The sequence below is a fragment of the Pungitius pungitius genome, chromosome 4 (assembly GCF_949316345.1).
Source record: "Pungitius pungitius chromosome 4, fPunPun2.1, whole genome shotgun sequence".
Taxonomy (NCBI): domain Eukaryota; kingdom Metazoa; phylum Chordata; class Actinopteri; order Perciformes; family Gasterosteidae; genus Pungitius; species Pungitius pungitius.
Genome location: NC_084903.1, coordinates 12,065,429 through 12,084,563, shown reverse-complemented (window position 1 = coordinate 12,084,563; position 19,135 = coordinate 12,065,429).

Sequence of the window (19,135 nt, the reverse complement as noted above, 5' to 3'; positions counted from 1 at the left end):
CTGTTCGAAATCCCTTCTTGACTGATGCTAATGAATCTATTTTTATTCTAATACACAGTAATGTATCCACCTAAACTAACTCAGTTCTTTTTAAGCGTTTTTGTTTGATGTAGGAACAGTGCAGAACAATCCTAAGTATTTGCAAGTCATAGGTCAGGCTAATTATGTCTTCTCATGAAAAACAAGTCTGACCCTGTACAACTCATACAATCAGACATTGATTTTCTAAAGACTGCATGTTTAATAAATGTAGCTACAGTAGCAGGACCAGGTGGTCAATCATTGTCCCATTCTTAAAACCCTTGATGAGCACTGAGAAAGATCACAGAAATAAAACATCATTGTTCTGTCTAATTACAGCATGTCACAGACAAGAGGGGATTTGCATTTTAAACAAGCACTTGTTCTGATTGAGGAACAATCGCTATATATTTCATTAAATTGTGAGCTATGCTGAGGGAGAGCACACTCCTTCCAAACATGTATTACTGCTAAAAGAAACGAAACCCACAAAGCATCCAGCTTTACTCCACTATATTCTAATGGCAATTCGGGATATTCTTTAAAATATGTTTGTTTGTTTTCATTTTTTTACACTTATGCATACTTCAGTGATATCTTTCCTCTCACCAACAATTAATTTAATCTCGCAGCGTTCTTCAAGGTCTTTTTTCTCCCCCCCCCCTCCCACTTCGAGTTCAAGCAGAAATGAGAGAGGGTCTGAGGAGAAAGGGAGAGGAAGAAGAACTAAAACAAGATGCGAAAAGCAAATGTGCTTTAACAGTTTTTGACTGCTTTCGCACTATTTTCTTAGAGTGGATTTGAAGCAGGGCTGGGCTGCTTCCTGAATATCTTACAGCCTCCGCAGTGTCTTTATCTACAATTCCACTTATTTACAGATCACTGGAGGAACATCTGCTCCAACATTTGCCCTAAATCTAAGATGTGATGTTTTGCATTATACCATTTAATTTTTAATGCTGAAATTCAGTTCTCCTTCAAAACAGAAGAACTTTCATAGATGGGCTGCTTTTGATGACAACTAAACAACATCCAATAGCCGGGAAATATACTGGAATTCAAGGGATAAACAAAATTGTGGCAAACAAACAACTACAGTAATGGTAAACACTGCGAAAGTTGACAATATCACAGAAATATAAAAGTAGCAGCACAATTTTATCTTAGTTATAAAGACGTGTGGATCCAGCAAATCACATCAGATGAGCCACACTGCGTCAAAGAATACACAGCAAATAACTTCTTAAGAGATTAAAAGTTTATTTTTTTATTTGTTCAAAAATGATAAACACGAAAGTTCACGAATGATCCAAAAGTTCAAGAATTCAACCAAAATAGGTAAAAAAACAAAAACTTCATGAATACAAGTGCACACAGAAAGCACTTGACACAAAGGTTTACGGGTAATCCATGTCGTACAGTTACTCCAGAGCCGATGCCTGCCATCGCTGCTGATCCATTCCGTTACCGTTGTGATGCACCTGGTCATCTGTACAGCAATAAAGGCTGGCCTCATGCCAACACTTCCCACTTCAACTACTGCCAAATACTAGCCATATTTGATTTGCAATGCAGCATAATAGTCCATCAGCTTAATTATTGCTGAGTAGTTCCATCACCCTTAATGTTTCTGCAGAGAATTGCAGGAACAAGAAAGAATAGCTCAGAATAAGCGACTGAATAACAATATGTTTTTTCTGTTGCTCATAGAGCGTCACTTTTTTGTTTGTTTTTGTATGTTTTATACACATACTTGTAGATGCAGCAAGGAAGTATACAAGAAGAAGCACCACAGTTTAATTTGGTATCTGGAATTAGATGCAGGGAGACTTCTCAACGGGCACACATTGCAATTATCTGGACAGAATATTACTACTAGAATATTAACATTTATTACCCATTGGAATTTTACATATGTAGATCTGTGGTACAGGACAAAGTTATAATTGAATAAAACTAATAATCTAAAGAGAAATGTCATACACATCAGAAGGAATTTTGGAAGCACAATAGGAGAGAACTCCAGATATGGAGTAATAAGAAAGTGGGAGAGGTTAACAAACTTATAGAAACCTGACAAAAAACACTGAAATGGCATTCAAATGCTAATAAATTAAATACAATTAAATTATTGGTTTTATTATTATATGCAATATGTAACACAAAGGGACAAAGTAATCAAGTTTCTTTTCTATTTGTACAAAAAGCCATATTTGTTTAATTTGTTGCGCAATTTTTTGTAATATTGCATCCTTTTCTTTTTGAAGATATATCAACTTCAGAAAAACATTTATATTCATATGATAAATTATGTACACATGTTGTAAATATAACTCAGCTTAAAAATAAGTCAGTCTTAACATCATTGAGGTAAATGCTATTGACTGCTGCAGATCCAGGTTGTTTTTAATCACAGTTGTTTATCATAAAGTAACCTACTTGTTGAGATGGTTTACCAGTTAAATGTAATGTTATTGTATGGTATGAGTCCGGAGTAACAGGACCAAACTGGATCAGTGAATAACGTTTTTTGCACTGGACCAAGCATGTATGGGTCTGTTTGTATAGGCTGCAGGTCATGGAACCGATTTCATAACAACACACACCTCGTGCATTACACAGTGGGCTGTTTCTTCTTCTAAATGTGAGCATCGTGCTCAGTTTGACTGCAATATATATACATAATATATAATAATTATATATATATATACATGTTTATATTAACACCAGAATGCTGAAATATATCAGCACCAAATACATGTAAACATATTTCATGTTGAAACTATGAACCCTATTAGTATTTTCATGTTGCTCTGGTAACCCTCACCGTAAAATAAATGCATGGTGCACTAATCACTAAACGTGCTTTTTTTGGTATTTGCACTGGTTTCTGTGCCACTGATCTCAGAGATCCATCCTTCAGGGTCTGCTTTGTGAGATCGAAGCACAGAGAACAAGCCTGCCCCCCCTTACAGCTCCCACCCCTAGTACAGTATATCCATCTATCTATGCCGCTTTTTGGCTCTAGTTTTTGCCAATTTTTACTAATGAAAATAAAAGAAGAATACAAACATTTAATCTGATGGATGGTGAGTTTATGGTTATTTCAAAGTGGTGTGATATCTTACAGCATTCCACGTATTAAAGATTTTTTTTCTGGTGTTGACCTCAAGCCGCACCGTGATGTTGGTGATGTTTGTTGGGCCGTGATCATCGGTGTGCTTTGCACAATTAGATGTTTTTGTAGTATACCTCACGAAAAGGATGTGGTTGAACAGTTATATAGTTATAAAATAAACGTAGTATGTACATTACAGTTTTGTTTATTTTCATCAATATATATTATACTTTGGACCTCTTGACTATTTTCACTACTTACTCTGATACTGACTCATAGTCATGTGTGGAAATGAACCACTAGTGATTGATAGCTGCAAAGGGGCTGATTTATGGTACTGTCAACACGTAGAAAAAACACATATTTTAAGATTATGACTGTGACATTTTACTTTAAATTACAAAGTTTTTACTGGGCTCTAAAGTAGTCAATGCAACATATGGAGTTTTGAGTGGGACCAAAAGTCACATTGCATTAATAAGTCAGCCACAGTGCAGTCCAAAAACAAGTTTGTTGTCCTGAAAATAGAGCAAATATTTATTGTAAGAGCATTTTAAATAGGAACTAAACATCCAGTTTAACATTTGTAGAAGTAGAAACATTCAGTATTTAAATAACACAGAGTGAGAAACTTAAATCCACACAGAGAATTCACCGCAACCCCTCCACAAAGAGCCCTGTACTTGCATATACACACAGAGTGCTTTGTAAAGGCTGACCCTATCTAGTTTCTCAATGAATACACATCAGTGTGTACGTTTGCCACTCCGTGGCTGTGAGTGATGTCATTGTCAGCCACCTCATGTTGCTTTGACAGCTCCTAATCACACCTCTTGTGTTGTGGGGACTAGCCATTCAGCACTGCAACCACACGGGCTCTCCTATGTGTCAATCACTGTCAGTTGGGGGATACTTTGCCTGGGGTGTGTTGTCCATCAGGACAGCGGTGGTCACAGTGTCCACGTGTGGCCCATCAACCTTTTTTAGATTGATACCATACAAACCAGACTTTTTTTTCTCTCCTCACTTCAGTTCGGCCCCATCAGACATCAAGAGCAGGCTGCTGGCCTTGTATTGACAATGTAACACGATTCAAACAAAAACCCAGAGTCTTTCTACTTTCTCTTTTTTGGGATCAATATATTCTGCAGGAGAGGTTGCTACCACAAAGGCAAGAATATGTAAACTTTTGTTTTACACCCTCTGTCTTTGGGAAAAAAAAGAAACTTCAAATAGAGGATACATCAAACAGAGAACCAGAACCCCTTGATCTCTCTCTGAATGCAATGAAGTTACGTTACATTAAAATTTAAGAACTGGACTCGAAAATAGAATTCTGCGGAGAAACCTGTGTAGTAAAGAGACCTGCATTGAAAGAAATATTGAACATTACCTCCTTCAATGAACCCTCATCTTAGACGATCAATTTGAACATAACGAACAGTAAAAAAAAATCCTTATTCACTTTAAAAAGAGTTTGGACATCAAGAAAAGGGATGGAGGCACCAATGTTCTTACCGCCGCAGCAGGTATAAAAATGCTCTGACAAATGAAAATGGCAGGCAGGACAGTATAATTTACCCCTGATTAAACAGCTGGGCTCTTACCGGAGAGCCAGGGTTCATTCAGCTTACACAACTCATCTTTATGCAAGCATATTTTATTACCTTACACGGGTAGCGTGCCCCAGCCGCAAAAACAAGTAAATGCGGCTCCATGTTCTGTCAAAGTGATATATTGGAATGATTTTAACAAAGCATCACTTGGAAATCTGCAGAGAAGTAAATATGCTGAAGATGACATGAGATAGCCACAGTGTAAATCCATCATCCATCAGTTGAGACAAATAAACAACTTGAGACATGCTGTGATAAAAGAGAAATACCTGTTAACTTAAATTCATCCAATAGTTTAATGCTTTGTTTTCTGATTACAAAATCTATATTATTTTTCTGTAAATCTAATTTGCATGGAAGTGCAAAAATATAACTGTGATTCAATTAATTAACAGATGAATTAAAGCCAATCCAACAAGTACAACTGCTAAGGTGAAAGGCAGGACAGGCAGACTAAGTGTATGAAGTTTACAGCTGTTAACATATCTGGAAATTATTAAGTTTGGAGGTGGGTCCATATTTGGGGTGGGGATCTTTTCCATTAGGGGGTGATTAAATAATGATAAGCTTGTGAATATTTACTGTGATATTACAGTGAAGTTAGCGTGTGACCCACTTTAGACTTTCACATCTGAAAAGGATAAACCCTTTGATAATTCTTTGACTGCAGACACTATTTGACAGTCAGTTTTGGGGAACGAAATATGCTTCTCCCCTGTTTTCCCCTTCCTATAGTTCTGTTGCTTGTGTTAGGCCACGAGCTGTGCAGTCTGAGGTGTATGTGATTGAGTGATGTGCAATATAATCACTTGGACATATCTAGAGGACGTTATTACAGAAGAGGATATGGGAGCTGCCTCATGAAACATTTATCGCGGAAGAGTGGCGCAGCGATGGCAGAGGGACGGAGTGACAGAATGGAATGAGGTAGAAGCGGGAGAATAACAAGGAAAGTGTTTGTATGAGCGTCGGCCCCCTTTTTCCTGTCTCTCAGTCGTCTTGTTACTGGGTAAATGTAGGGATACTATGAAAACATTGAAAATCAACAGTCATGTAACTAGCGCACATGTATACACATCAACAGAAGTTGCAAACATCACACATTCAGTTTTAAACATGCTCCGAGGGCTTAGAGGGGATCTGAGTTGGATAACTCCTAACAAAAACCCGGAGGCTGAGCTGCCACACGAAGCTTATAATCTGGACAAGTGTTGTACAGTGATGGAGTTTAGCGACATCACTGAGAAGCAAATGGCGCTCTGCACATGTTCTGTTCCACACTCACTTATTTGATCCTTAGTCTGTGAGAGGAGATCTTTAAATGGCATCTAATGCAATATACTAAGAGTCCCTCAAATTCTGTCATTGACTTTGGACATTTTATCATGTGAAAAAGGAAATCCTCTCAAGCAACGTCTTTCCTGTAAACGAACCAGTGAATTGATGCCGAATGCAGCTACCGTCCAAAACTCTGATGCAGCAGTGACATCTTACAGTGCAACAGATTTCAGCTGGATGAGTTACCCTGAAGTCATTTGCAGTCATAAACAACAATACTTTGATGAATTGTGTGTTAATGATTGTTCAAATGTATTCCCTGAAACATTACATTTCTGCTGGTTCCAATTCATGAAATGTGAGAATTTTCTACTTTTTCTCCTTTTCATGAACATCTTTGGATGTTAGGCTGTTAATGAGTACATTGTGAGAAACTTAATTATCTTTGGCTTTCAAATCCGGTTATTGGCATGTCCTCATAATAAACAATGCATAAATGAATTAAGAAATACATTAAAATAAACTGGTTATTTGACAATTAAAGTGTTTAGCAATATAGATTCAATACAATTCTCGTTCTAAAATGAGTCTTTTTTAACTCTGTTCTTGGGTAGACTAGGACATTTAAGTAAGCGGCTGTGGGCAAAGGACCATGGGAATGACGGCTCATGCTCCCAGCGCTTTGTGGCTGTTTCCTCAGACGCTGACAGGCCCCAGAGCCTAGTGGGAGCCTGGTGGACTGGCCTCTCTCAGAAGGAGGAAAGCTGCTCCCACCCAGACAAGGTCATGCTGGCCTCTTGTCATTATCTTCTAAACAGACAGGAAAAAAATATTCCTATTCAGCGGCCATTAGTGCCAGGCAGAGACCAATTACCACCAGGCAAAGGGCAAACAGTAAGCGGACATGAATGAAGTCAGACGGGTCAAAGCGGTCATACGTAGCAAAGGTCGGTGTTGTCATAATTTCAGGCAAGTTAAAGTTGAAAATAGCTCCCCTGATGAATACATGAGCAAGAAAGGTTAAATGCTCTCTATTAGCGATATCTGCTGTTGTAGAAGAACATCTTTGCCATTATCTGATTTGTGTTTCTCTTCATCTGTCACGGGGATCGGGCTGGTGCAGGCGGAAGCAGGTAGGACTCAGGCGCAGGATTCTCAACAGAAGTGTTCTTTATTAAACACACAGAAACAGGGACAGAGGCGTGCTCCAACGGACGGTTGACAAGACAATGACGCGACAAAGGACAACTGGCACACAGGGCTTAAATACACAAGGGAGGTGCAGGTGATTGGACACAGGTGGAAGCAATCAGGCAATCACAGGACAGGAAGTGAAGTTACCCAGAGACACGAGACACAAGAAAGCTACAAAATAAGACAAGCAGACCCAAACCGTGACATCATCATAGCAAAAAAAAAGCATTAGCAATATTTCATACCCTAACGTGTTGTAGATCAATAGTGGATTTTAATATCTAGATGGGATTGATTGTCCTTGAATTCAGAACAAAGTGAAAGGGTAGTATCAAGTAAATATTTAGAATCACTGGAAAAATATCCTTTACCAAGCATAAGTAACACCACTGTTCATTTAATTTATTTATCAACACATTTATTTCAGGCTTTCCCAAAGGTATATTGAGATATGGGATTTTCTGCAGAGGTATGTACTTATTTATGAAGCAGTCACTGCGCTCAGAAGGTTTCCTATGTCATGTACACAACTGCACTTGTAGTTTTCTCGTAGCTGAAAAATAAAGCGTGTAATTTTGGCATGCAGCACAGCACCTAGGGTCAGCGAGGCAGCAAATATACAGCACCAGTCAAAAGTCATTCAATGGAAAGAGAAAGTGTGTCCAAACTTTTCAGTGGTGCTGTAAATGTTTTTCATCTGTTCCTCGCCTACTTGGCTGTAGAGAGCAGAAGAGAAATGGTGATTATCACTACTCCTTTTTAACTAAACAATCCTGAAGGTATAAAAGTCCAATCCGTTCTCATCCATACTAAAACGAATGATGTGCAAATTTGATTGATTCCCACTTACCTATACCACACACTTTTAGTTTAATTGTTATATGCTATGTTCTGTGCATATGTTTCATTAATACTTCTACTCGGTTTGAATTCAAAGGATTAAACATACAAGTAGGACCGGACGGAGGGAGATCATCTACTGAAAAAGAAGAAACATATTCTGTCTTTGGGTATCTAGAAATGTTCATAAACCACCTTCCACTGTGCACTTTCATGCCACACAGGGGTGATCAGCTGGAGGAAATCAAACCCCTCTCTAAATTTCCTCTCAACTGATTAAGATAAACTGCTTCTCAGCCATGGTTACCCCCCCAACCAATCAATTAAAGTAATCAATTAAAGGCCTGCCGGCTGAGCCTTTGGTAATTGAGGGTTGAATAAACACAGGCTGCTGATACTGATGATAAAGCCGTAACAAAACCGTGGGTATGAGAAAGGGAGTTCCTTGGAATATAGTAAGTGTCAATCGGAAGACATCTAAGGAAAGGTAAAGTTTTTTTATTTCATTAACCCAGTGCTGTCCAGGCTGTTAGATCCCGCGCTGTCAGAGATGATGCCTTAGGATGTTAAATATTGAATAAAATTATGAGCCAGGGCTTTCCAATTGGCTGTAGTTACCCTATTTGAAAAAAGTGCCAGTAGAATTCAAACAGGGCACTGTGTTCCAACAAGTCCTCCAGTGAAAACAAATCCTCAGCGGAGGCTGAAAGAGACTCTTTGGGTAGATTTGGTCTCCAGGCTGCTGGCTTCGGGTCCAAGAGGTGAAGAGGCTTTCCGTACTTGAGGGATACAAAAATATAGCCACACAAGGCTCCTATTTACTGAAATATTTGTTTCATCCGTCTTCTATTTGGTAATTTAGATTCAACTTTGATTCACTGTCATGGCAAAATTGGCCCATAAAATATATCAGTAAAGGGGGGTGGGGGGGTGGAAGGGGGGGGGGGGGGGTCGCCAGTACTTCGGTCGGTTGAAAAGTAGCTCTCGAGCCGTAAAAAAGTGTGAGCATCTCTGCACTAGAGGGTAGAGACATGAGAGACACGTCGATGGGCCCCTGTTTAAGATTTGTGTGACCCTGCTTCTTTCTCTTTACGAGGTCACAACGTGTGCGCTGTTGGTGCCCCGATCGAATAACTGGCTGTGTGGGAAGTCAGCGTCCCCTTTTCGATGACACACACAACACGTGGCCTGGATCATGTGGGTGAGAGGCAAAGTGGAGTTCAAATATCTTTTCAGTTTATCTGTGTATTACTAAGATAATTGGGATAGTTTAAGCGTTTTTATTGTCAATCACTACTGTTGCAAAGACAAACTTGTAATACAAAAAAAACAAAAAATGACTCAAACTGAAATACATTTACATGATATCAAACAAGAAACAATCTTTTTTTAAATGCGCGTCCGGAAAAACAAAATCATTGGAAGCAAGAATCTTTTCCAAGGTGTTAACAACAGCGATGCTGCGGGTACGGACCGTACGTCCAGCATAGAGAAAAGTGCTGTGCCTGCTCCAGCTCATTATCTAAGAGCCACATAACACAATTTAACATTTCCTTTGTGTTCAGGGACACCACGGCAATTAGCTAACAAGTGGGTCATCCATTACCCAGGCCCGTGGCCCTGGGAGGGATATAAGCCTCCAGGGCAACACTCAACAATTCTCTGTAATAGAATGGCTAAAAGAGAGAGAGTCCATTAGTAAACATTTAGGAAATCAGAAGGCTGACCTCCACGAGTCATTATATTACTGGTTATTTACAACAAATACACTCTGCACATTATTGTATTTTGTTTTCATACCTTTCATGATGATGTTTTTAACTTGGTTCTATATTCGCAGGTTCACATGAATGAACCAGGAGGTCATAAATAAAAGTTTGTTGCATGTATAATCCTCTGAGCTGGCACACAATTTTAACTAAAAACAGGATTCTTGCCTCCACTTTTTTTGAATGACGTAAATATTGAAAGTCTGTTCATTGTCCAGAGATTGCAATTACATGATCATCCAGTGAAATGATTGAGACCATGATTGAGCCCGACTCAGAACATAAACTCCCTACTATTTAAGTCCTTCTTAACTACCAACACAAAGAATAGGCCCCACTGTTGGTTTCACTGATCTCAACGCACCTGATTCAGTATGGACACCCTTTTGAAATAGTTTACTTCAAGATAAATACTTAATGCAGCAGGCTTTTTCTGATGAAATAATTCATTGAACACACTAACATTTGTAATAGCTAACCAGCCCCTCACAACGGTGTTAGAGTACGACTCAAGGTTGATCAATAGAGGCCTTAGGGGTTTTATTTTCTGTTCCTTGATCAAGGCTCAGATTAGTATAGGTACAGTGTAAATAGGACTGCTCCGCGAGCACAGGCGTGGGCTCTGCAGCACAGGTTGGAGCGCCGCTCCCTCATTAATATGATTAGGAAAGCAGCCTTCGGGCAGTGAAGATGCAGAGCAGCCCACGCCAACGCTCCGTGGATGTCAACAACAGTACCGCGGCACAATGGCAGTGTCAGAATGTTTAAAATGTTTCACTGACCATGTGCCACACGGAGCTTGGATTCCTCCTGAGGTGTCATTGGTTGATGCTTCTGAGGAAAGATTTGGACACTGCAATGTAATAAATTCATGTGACCGGTTTTGTTTCTGTCTCTCTGTCTCCACTCGCTCACTCACCAAGTTGGCTTCACACGATTAACAAAAAACATGCACGTTGTGAAGTCTGTGTCATATCAGTTTCAGGGTGTTTGAGTGTGAAATGAGGGACGTTTTACAAGTTTTGAAAAGTAGAGTTTTTTATTTGCTTCATTGATTATTTTTTAATTTGCAACTTTAGGTTGTGAGGTTTTTTTTTAAAGGCATGGAGGTAAATTCTGGTGAAATATGGGTCATAATTGATCATACAATAATTGATTTATGGTTGTAATGAATCATTTCTCATTTGATTTGCAATCCGTTTAGTTTTGGAAATCACCTGACAAGGTTTTTGCTTTTATTTATTTTTTCCACAGTGGCTGTCATCAAGTGAGTAATTATCATTGGTCCATCTGTCATGAGCCAGTGAGGATTGTGACACTTGCGCTGATCTATTTATCTTTTAGTGCAGATGATATCTCCCTCATGGCTTCACAAACAAGTTGTCATCTCCTTAATCCAACAGACAGTCGTCAGTATGTGTTCCGTATTCAGCAAAATAGTTTGCACGTGAAAACGGGTCTTACTGCATTGAATATGGAAAACATTGTTGATCATAAAAAACAACAAATCAATGTTTTTCCAGGGATACTACTAAAATGGCTTAACGGATGGCATTAGAATTATGTTTATATTTAAGTGAACACGAGTTTTTCCTAATAAAGAGTTGTGGCATATAACAAGATACAACTAATATAACTATTGTTTTGTTGTTAGAGCTGTCTATCAGTATCTCTAGCCGTATAAGTTGTATTCATTCGTTTTATTTATTATTTATAAAACATTCATAATTTGCCTCTTGTACAACAGTATGTTTTTTTTACCGCAACAAAAGCACATTACGTTTTTGCCATTACCTTGCATGGGGGCTTCTCTAAACATTATGAATAAAACTGCCTCTCCTTAATACTAAAGACGGAGCTTTTTTATTTTAAGCGTGAGGTTAAGGTGGCATTTCCAGTACCATGGACAACCAGTAGATGGTACTCTACATTGGGGCTTAGCAGGAAGATGGTAACATACGCTGTTGGTGTGAAAAAAGGATGAGGAATTCTTAACCATACAAAATATCAGAAGGTCATCAGAAAGTTTGAAAAGAGTCTTAAAGAACTGCTGCAATTTCCCACAATGCATATCTGTGATTTTTACAGAACATTTAAGTGCTTTGAAAAGCTTTGCAGACATTTTAGTTCAGAGCCAGTTGATGTGGAGGTGACAGAGGGTCCCAGTCAGGTTGTGTTCAACAGAGAACAGAATGGCTCCGTGCGTGGCCCTGTCTCCAAAAAAGTTAGGTGGGGGTTAGTTTGGAAGGTGATGGAAAAGCCAGATTACTCCTGAAAGAAGGCAACAATGCAGCCCGCTGCTTTGTTTCCTCGTTTTCAAAGGCATTTGTTCTTTGATAAGGCACCGGAAGCAGTTGGTGACATGCTGGAGGGAACCTATGGAAAAGAATACACTTTCTATCAATTGTGATTTCCTTATCCCCTGGTGGCGTTTGCTGGGTGTGGAAATAGGCACCATCCTGGGCACTGCTGCTCCGAGATAGCATTCACAGACCAGAGCAGAAGAACGGGCTGCATTCAGACCGGGGAACCGGGGGCCCTACGCTGTAGAATTGTACACAGGGATGGACAATGTACACTATCTTTGGTTGGGACACAAAGAACCAAGGAAAGATTTTATTCAAATCTTTGGCCGGTCTTGTTTCCAGATTCTCTTTTCCTCTCTTTTTTGCCTGCTCGGCCTCTCTTTTTACTTGCTTCCTTCTCTTTGGAGCAATTTCATTATGTATGAAATATTTTACATTTTACGAGTAGCTCGGTAATAGCAGATCGTATGGTAGCTACTACACCCTCTCTGTCTCTCTCTCTCACACCTTTATTTCAACACTTTTTCCTTGATATTCTCACTTTTTACTGACACACCTCCCCCTGCATCCAGCTTGTGTCCATGTATGTGTGCAGTCACTCTGCTCTATCTCTGTCACTGAATTGGTGAAAATCATGGCATGGAGTAAAATCGTTATGTTTCTGTTGAAATCAAGAGATGAAATGAAAGGATTGTTTGATACAAATACACATTTGCACAGCACATGCCCTGAAACAAGCAGCAAAATATCGTTGTTAATATTCATATAATTGTTAATAATTGGCAGTTCAGCGCGCTGAAGGTCTTCACTGATTCATGTTCTATTCAGTGCTGGAGCGCATAGGATGATGTGGTTGTTAAGCGATTTTAACAGAAGTTGCAGCCACTGCTGAAACCCACAGAGCCCCCACATTGCATCTGGTAAATGAGTATCATGATTTTAAGGGATAAATAGCCGTTCCACCTAATTGATCCACCACAGGGGGATATGACACCATGAGCTCGGTAGATCAAGGACCATAGATAAAAGGCCCAAGCACTGTCAGAACCCTACACAGGCAAAGTAATAAAGTTTCTTATTTATTTACACAGTATATGTGTAGTTGGCCTTGGGCTAAAGAATACAGCAATTTACCCATTTGTTTAATGGTTGTTTGAATTATATCACATTGTTGGTCAAGACAAGACTTTTTAATGCTCGTTGTTTGGAGAAACATCTCAGTGTCATTATCATAATGTACAATTTAAAGTGTGTGTTTTGAATTAAGCTACCATTTTTAGTTAAGCGCATCAATACTCAAAACTTAGAACTGATATATGAAATGAATATGAAATTAAAAAACATTTTTGAATGATTCATACTCAAAGCTGGTAATACATTGATTGTCAGATTGGTTTTATGTTCTCAACGTTTTGTTTTTTTGTTGAGAAAATATGAAATACTGAAAATCTAAACTCTTGTGAGAAGCCACAGAAACAGAACATATTTATTGAGGAGGCTCATTATTTAATCAATTACCTTTTCACTCTATTGATGCCTGCACAGTGCGGCTTGGCTTGACCCGCGTTGTCATGGTGAGGGCTTCATAAATGTATTTTGTTATAGCTTTCCCTAAACGGGATATTTAGTTTGAATTGGTGTTCATGACTTGAACATGTATTGCACTGATGACATAACTTAACCAAGAAAAGACCCAACACAGCATTGTGATTTTACTGTGACATCTTGTTATGGTTTATAATATTTTGAGTCGTGCACACACTTCAGGCCATGCTCAACTAAGAGCTAAGAAAAGAGCTCGCTGAGTCCTCTCCTTATTTAACACACCGGCTGTGCTCTCAAAAAATGTCTGTGTCCTGCCAAGTTTACCACATATTCGCTGTTTACTGATGGCTGTTACACATGTGGCTTTTGCATATGCTCTGCTCCTCCACTTAAAGTGTCTGTGGTCCCTGGGCTTTCTTTCGACATGTCAAGTGTTGATGCTGCCATCGCAGCTTAAATTTTTCAAGCAAAGAAAAGGCATTTGTATGAAATAATAATGACGGCTTCAGACATTTATATTTTCCGTCATCTCTCCTTTTCTTTCTCTCTGTGTCAACTACGATTTGAAAAACTGCCATAAAAATTTCCATCATGACTTTTTCGATGTTATTAAGCACTATTTGCTGTAGTTTTTTTTAGAAAATTTGTTTTACGTTTAAGTTTTTGAGGACATAACTAACTTCATGAAGATACAAAGCTTTATCTTCAACACCTCATCTTTCTTCTACGTTCGTACTGATGGGATGGGTCAAATCTACAACTGAAGCCTCCAACAACGCTGGTCTAGGGATCTCTTGTCTGGGGACACGCTCCCTGATGTCAGAGCTCCTGGGTCGACTGGACTGACTGACTGACTGACTTGGGAATGCGGTCTTGGCCTCAATAATTCATACGACAGTATCAAGTGCTTCATTAATATGCTATTACATGCCATCAAACAAAAACAAAAAAAACATATCATATGAAGTACTTTTTTCAATTTAATTGTTTATTTATTATATAATCATGGTCTGAGATGGCATTTTAATGTAAAATTCCACGTTGATTGCTCCAAATGCAATGCTTTCGTAAGGTTGAATCTTAAAATGTTCCTCAAAACATACTCTATAATTTATTAAAGTTTGCATTGTAAACCCCCCCCCCCCGTGTCAGACCACATCAGTGTAAATGATGTACACATGTCTTGTCGCGCAGAATCCTCTTCAAAGAGGCACTATTTGTTTTGTCGCTGTTCCTTTGTGTAGGCACGCCTGCAGTCTCAGCTGAGTGTGGATGTCACAAAACATTAGGAAGTACGAGATTCAGGATGTTCCATTTAATCTCCTTGACTTCCCCGGTTAGCAGAGGAGCCGAGCAGCAGCCGAGGGAGCCTGAGCATCCTGTAGAACAAAGCTGGCTGACACGAGGTTTGCCTGAGGGGGCCTGCACTCACTCTCTCACAGGCATCGTCTGCGAGCGTGTAAAACAATGAGGAACCTGTCATCTTAAAGATACACTAAGCTGCAGTCACTTTGAATGACAACAGCGCACAGAGAAGAGCCGCGGCGGCCCCCGTCTGGGACTCAATGCAAACAGCTTTGCGAGTAGACAGAAACAGAAGGCTCCATCAGAGCCACCAGTCAGCACTTTTTACATCACACTGTTGTAGCTCATTGCAGTGCTGATCTGTGGAGCGATCGCATTGTGTCGTGACAATATGTTTCCCCCGAACACCAGCAGCCTGTGGACGAACTAGCTGCCTGCTGGTGTGACTGCAATGTATTCTCCTTCATTGCAAAGGCAGCGAGTCAAGCACAGTGGTCACTCTGATTACCCAGAGTGCTGTTGTGGCCAAGGGTTAAATAGGAGCAGATGCCTACTTAGACACAAGGATGAGTGACTCTCCTCAGCTCGAGACCCTTCTCAAGCATCCCGGTTCTGTTTCCCCCCCCCCACCCCCCCACAGTAATTCTGATCCGCGGCAAGACGACACGTTTGACCCCCCGTGACCCCAAAGGGTATAGAAATTATAATCAAGAGAGTTATTTAGATTAACTTGATTTGATGCTCAACTGCTCTGTGTCAGTACCAAGTTGACTCTTTCCTGTTTACCGGCAGCTTTGGAATCCGGTTACTTCTGAAAAAGTGATTGAGTGTGATTGGGATTCAATAGCCACCCCCCACCCGTGCTGAGAATTGTAAACTATTTATTACAACAAAAGGCAACATGTTCAAGGATACAGGTCGCTTTGTTGGTAACCCAAAAGGAAGACACACAAACATAGGAAAACACACACACACACAGACACACACCCAAGCTGTCCCATGGGTGAGCCCCCACTACAGGTAAAGAGGCCCACTCAGAAGGGTCGTATGACTAAGCCTTTGGCTTTTCCCCCTGTCCTCCCTTGCTGTCCTCCCTGGGGTCCACGAGACTCTTCGGCATCCACCACTTCTCTCATTAGCTCATGCCAGCCTGCTAGTTGCTGTGGCTGAATCCAGGGCATGTCAGGAGCCATGTCTAGGAGCCACTCGAAATGACAAGATGAGACCGAGGGCCAAAGGCTGGCATATGGTGCTGATTAGCAGTCCAGTTTACAGGGGTTGTATCTACAGAACATAATCAGACCTACTCCCAGCATCCTGCCCACTGAACATCATCTTGCAAACATTGATTTCCCCAAGATGCTGCTGATCCCTCTGAGAAAAAGACAGAAATTGCATTATTTTAAACTTTTGCTCTAAAAAGGAAACACTGAAGTTATATTTCAAACTGGGTCTTACTTGGTATTTTGTAAACAGGTCTTTTGGAATTAATGAAAACGAAAAGCTCAGGCTTACCCTGAGGGACCTGTCAAATGTTGATGGATTTCTGTGTGCACTGACAAGTAAAAACTAATATCTATAAAATAACAAATCACACAACTATTCTACATATTAATGAGTGATTTCAAACATTACGGCTGCACTGGTTGCATCTCCCTGCCCACCAGCCACGGAGCACAACTCCCCTCAAACAAAACTTTCAGTGGCACAGTCGAAACAGCAACATCTGGCTCCCCGTGTAGGCGCTTATTAGGATCAAATTAAGTAGAAATGAATAGGATGATACATGACAGGGTGCAGATGTTGCAAAGCCGTGGTGTGAAAATCAGAGGGCATAAAACAGCTTAATGAATTCTGCGTCTTACAGCAGGGGTGAGGCTTTCGGTTCACAGGTTAAAAAAAAAAAAGAAAAGCTAATTAAATTCTGAAGCAGACGCACAAGAAAATAGATGTTTGTTGCTTGTCGTTCCCCTCATTTACCCCAGGCATGCTCAGGGTAATGTCATGATTTGCAGTTAATCAAGCAATACAGGGGAGTGTAAATGAGTGGCCTGCTCCTTTGTGATTTGTGAACAGATGCATCATACTTGGACACCTAATGTCCCCATGAAGCAGAGTAGCACTAAGGTCAGCGTCGCAAATTATTGAACTTCTGGTGCCAGTTTCCCCCATAACTGATTCTTTTTATTTAGTTTAAAACAATAGGTTGGTGACAATTGTATTTCATTATCAGGACAAATGACTAGTGAAAATGTAAATGAATAAAATATGTTATGGGTTTATTGTATTACATTATTAAATATTATATGCTAAAGAAATTATGCATAAATGTCCATGACTTAATGCCTAAATCCTAAGTTTTAACCGTTTTTGGTAATTCATGGCACTGTTTATGTCATCTTTGAATATTGCTCCCTCTCTTCTCTCCACCCACACAAACTTAATGGTTATAATAATTTTCACTAATTCAGGTGGGTCCCACTCATACTGTTTTTTTCAGTTAATCAAAGGTTTCTAAAGATTGAATAGGGTTTAGTCAAAGAGGGAAAATCCAGTATGATACATTATGATCGACTTCATTGTTACCTCCTTGTTGAATCACAACTCTCATAATGATATCCTTAATATCAATTATTTCCGTTTATTTGCTTCTGTGGTGTGGGGCTGCAGCTCTTCTGAATCACTCTCCCTCCTCGTTAATGTCTCCTCAGCCTGCAACGCTGCTCAGGGCCAAGTCTAATTTACACATTTTACAGGCATAATGTTTAAGGGTGTTTTCCCACATCTGACTATTGTAGATTTAGTGTGTGCGTGTGTGTGTGTGTACATGTGTGATTTTGTGAATGTGAAATACACTGGACTTTCTAGAAATTAGAATAATGAATTCAGACATACAGTATGTAGGCCGTACCAAATGATTAGGATTTGTGTTGAGTGTATCACAACATAAATATATAGAGATAGATAAAACAACGAAATAAGACCATTTTGCGAGATAATCAGATTTACTTCCCTGAAGGTAAGGTTCGGTCTCTCTTTGCAAGCCCTCCCATTTGAGACAGCAGCCCCAACAGCAAACAATGTACATAATTATGTGTTAATTATGTTGCAGCTATTGGGTTGCATACCTGCATAAGAAGGAGAGTCCATCAGAGGTTCAGCAAAAGTCGAGTGACTATCCACTGATTTTGGAAATGTTTGATCACTTCCGGTTTACTGCTTGTCATGTGACTCTGTTGTCTTACAATGTGTGTGAACAAATCACCTATCCAAATGAATATTTCCTAAACAATATGGATTTTATATATATTTATAAAGAAATATTGTCAGTGGCAGAAAAAGGTACACACCTACATACTAACACATCCTGAACAGACCAACGGACGGACACACACACACACACACTTCTGACTTTGCAAGCACACTCAATCTTTCTGTGTTGGTACTTCCAACAGGAAACGGACAGTATTATGTGACACCGTGGAATGTTCCAGGGGGCAGCAGCCGAACTTTACTGACCTACACTCAACAACAACGCCTCTTTTGTCCTGCCTTTCCCTCAAAATCTTTATTCCCTTCTCAAACACAGTATTTTTTTTTCCCGAAAAGGTATATTTAACAGAAATGAAGTCATCCAATAAATGCTGGAAAACTAGAGGTTCTAAGACAAGTATGACAGAATTATGGCTTCAGTGAGATTATACAGAAAGTCTTAGTTACACTTGGTATAGATTGGAAAAAAGATATGTGTGTGTGTGTGTGTGTGTGTCTGTGGAAGGTGCAAAGCCAGGGCACTCCCATGACAGGTCACAGGTCAATCTGCAACATCCGTTATTACTGAATCAAATATAGATGTTGTACATGTGCCTTTCCCGACTAAAGCAATGCAAAGTAAGTAAGGTTGTTTCAAGTGTTAGAGACACATTTCTTAATAGTTGATGTACACAGAAATAACGATTTATTTTATAAATTCAGTTATTTTATTTTGTTTTCAGGACTTGATTGAGCTGCAATTTCCTGCTTATCCTGATGAGGGGGATTTGATGCTTGGCCATGGCTTCATTGGGGTTCCAGCCACACAGCAGGAAGAAGATAAAAAGGGGGGCTTTGGAGGAAGGGGAAAAAAATCTCAGCGCATTAAAA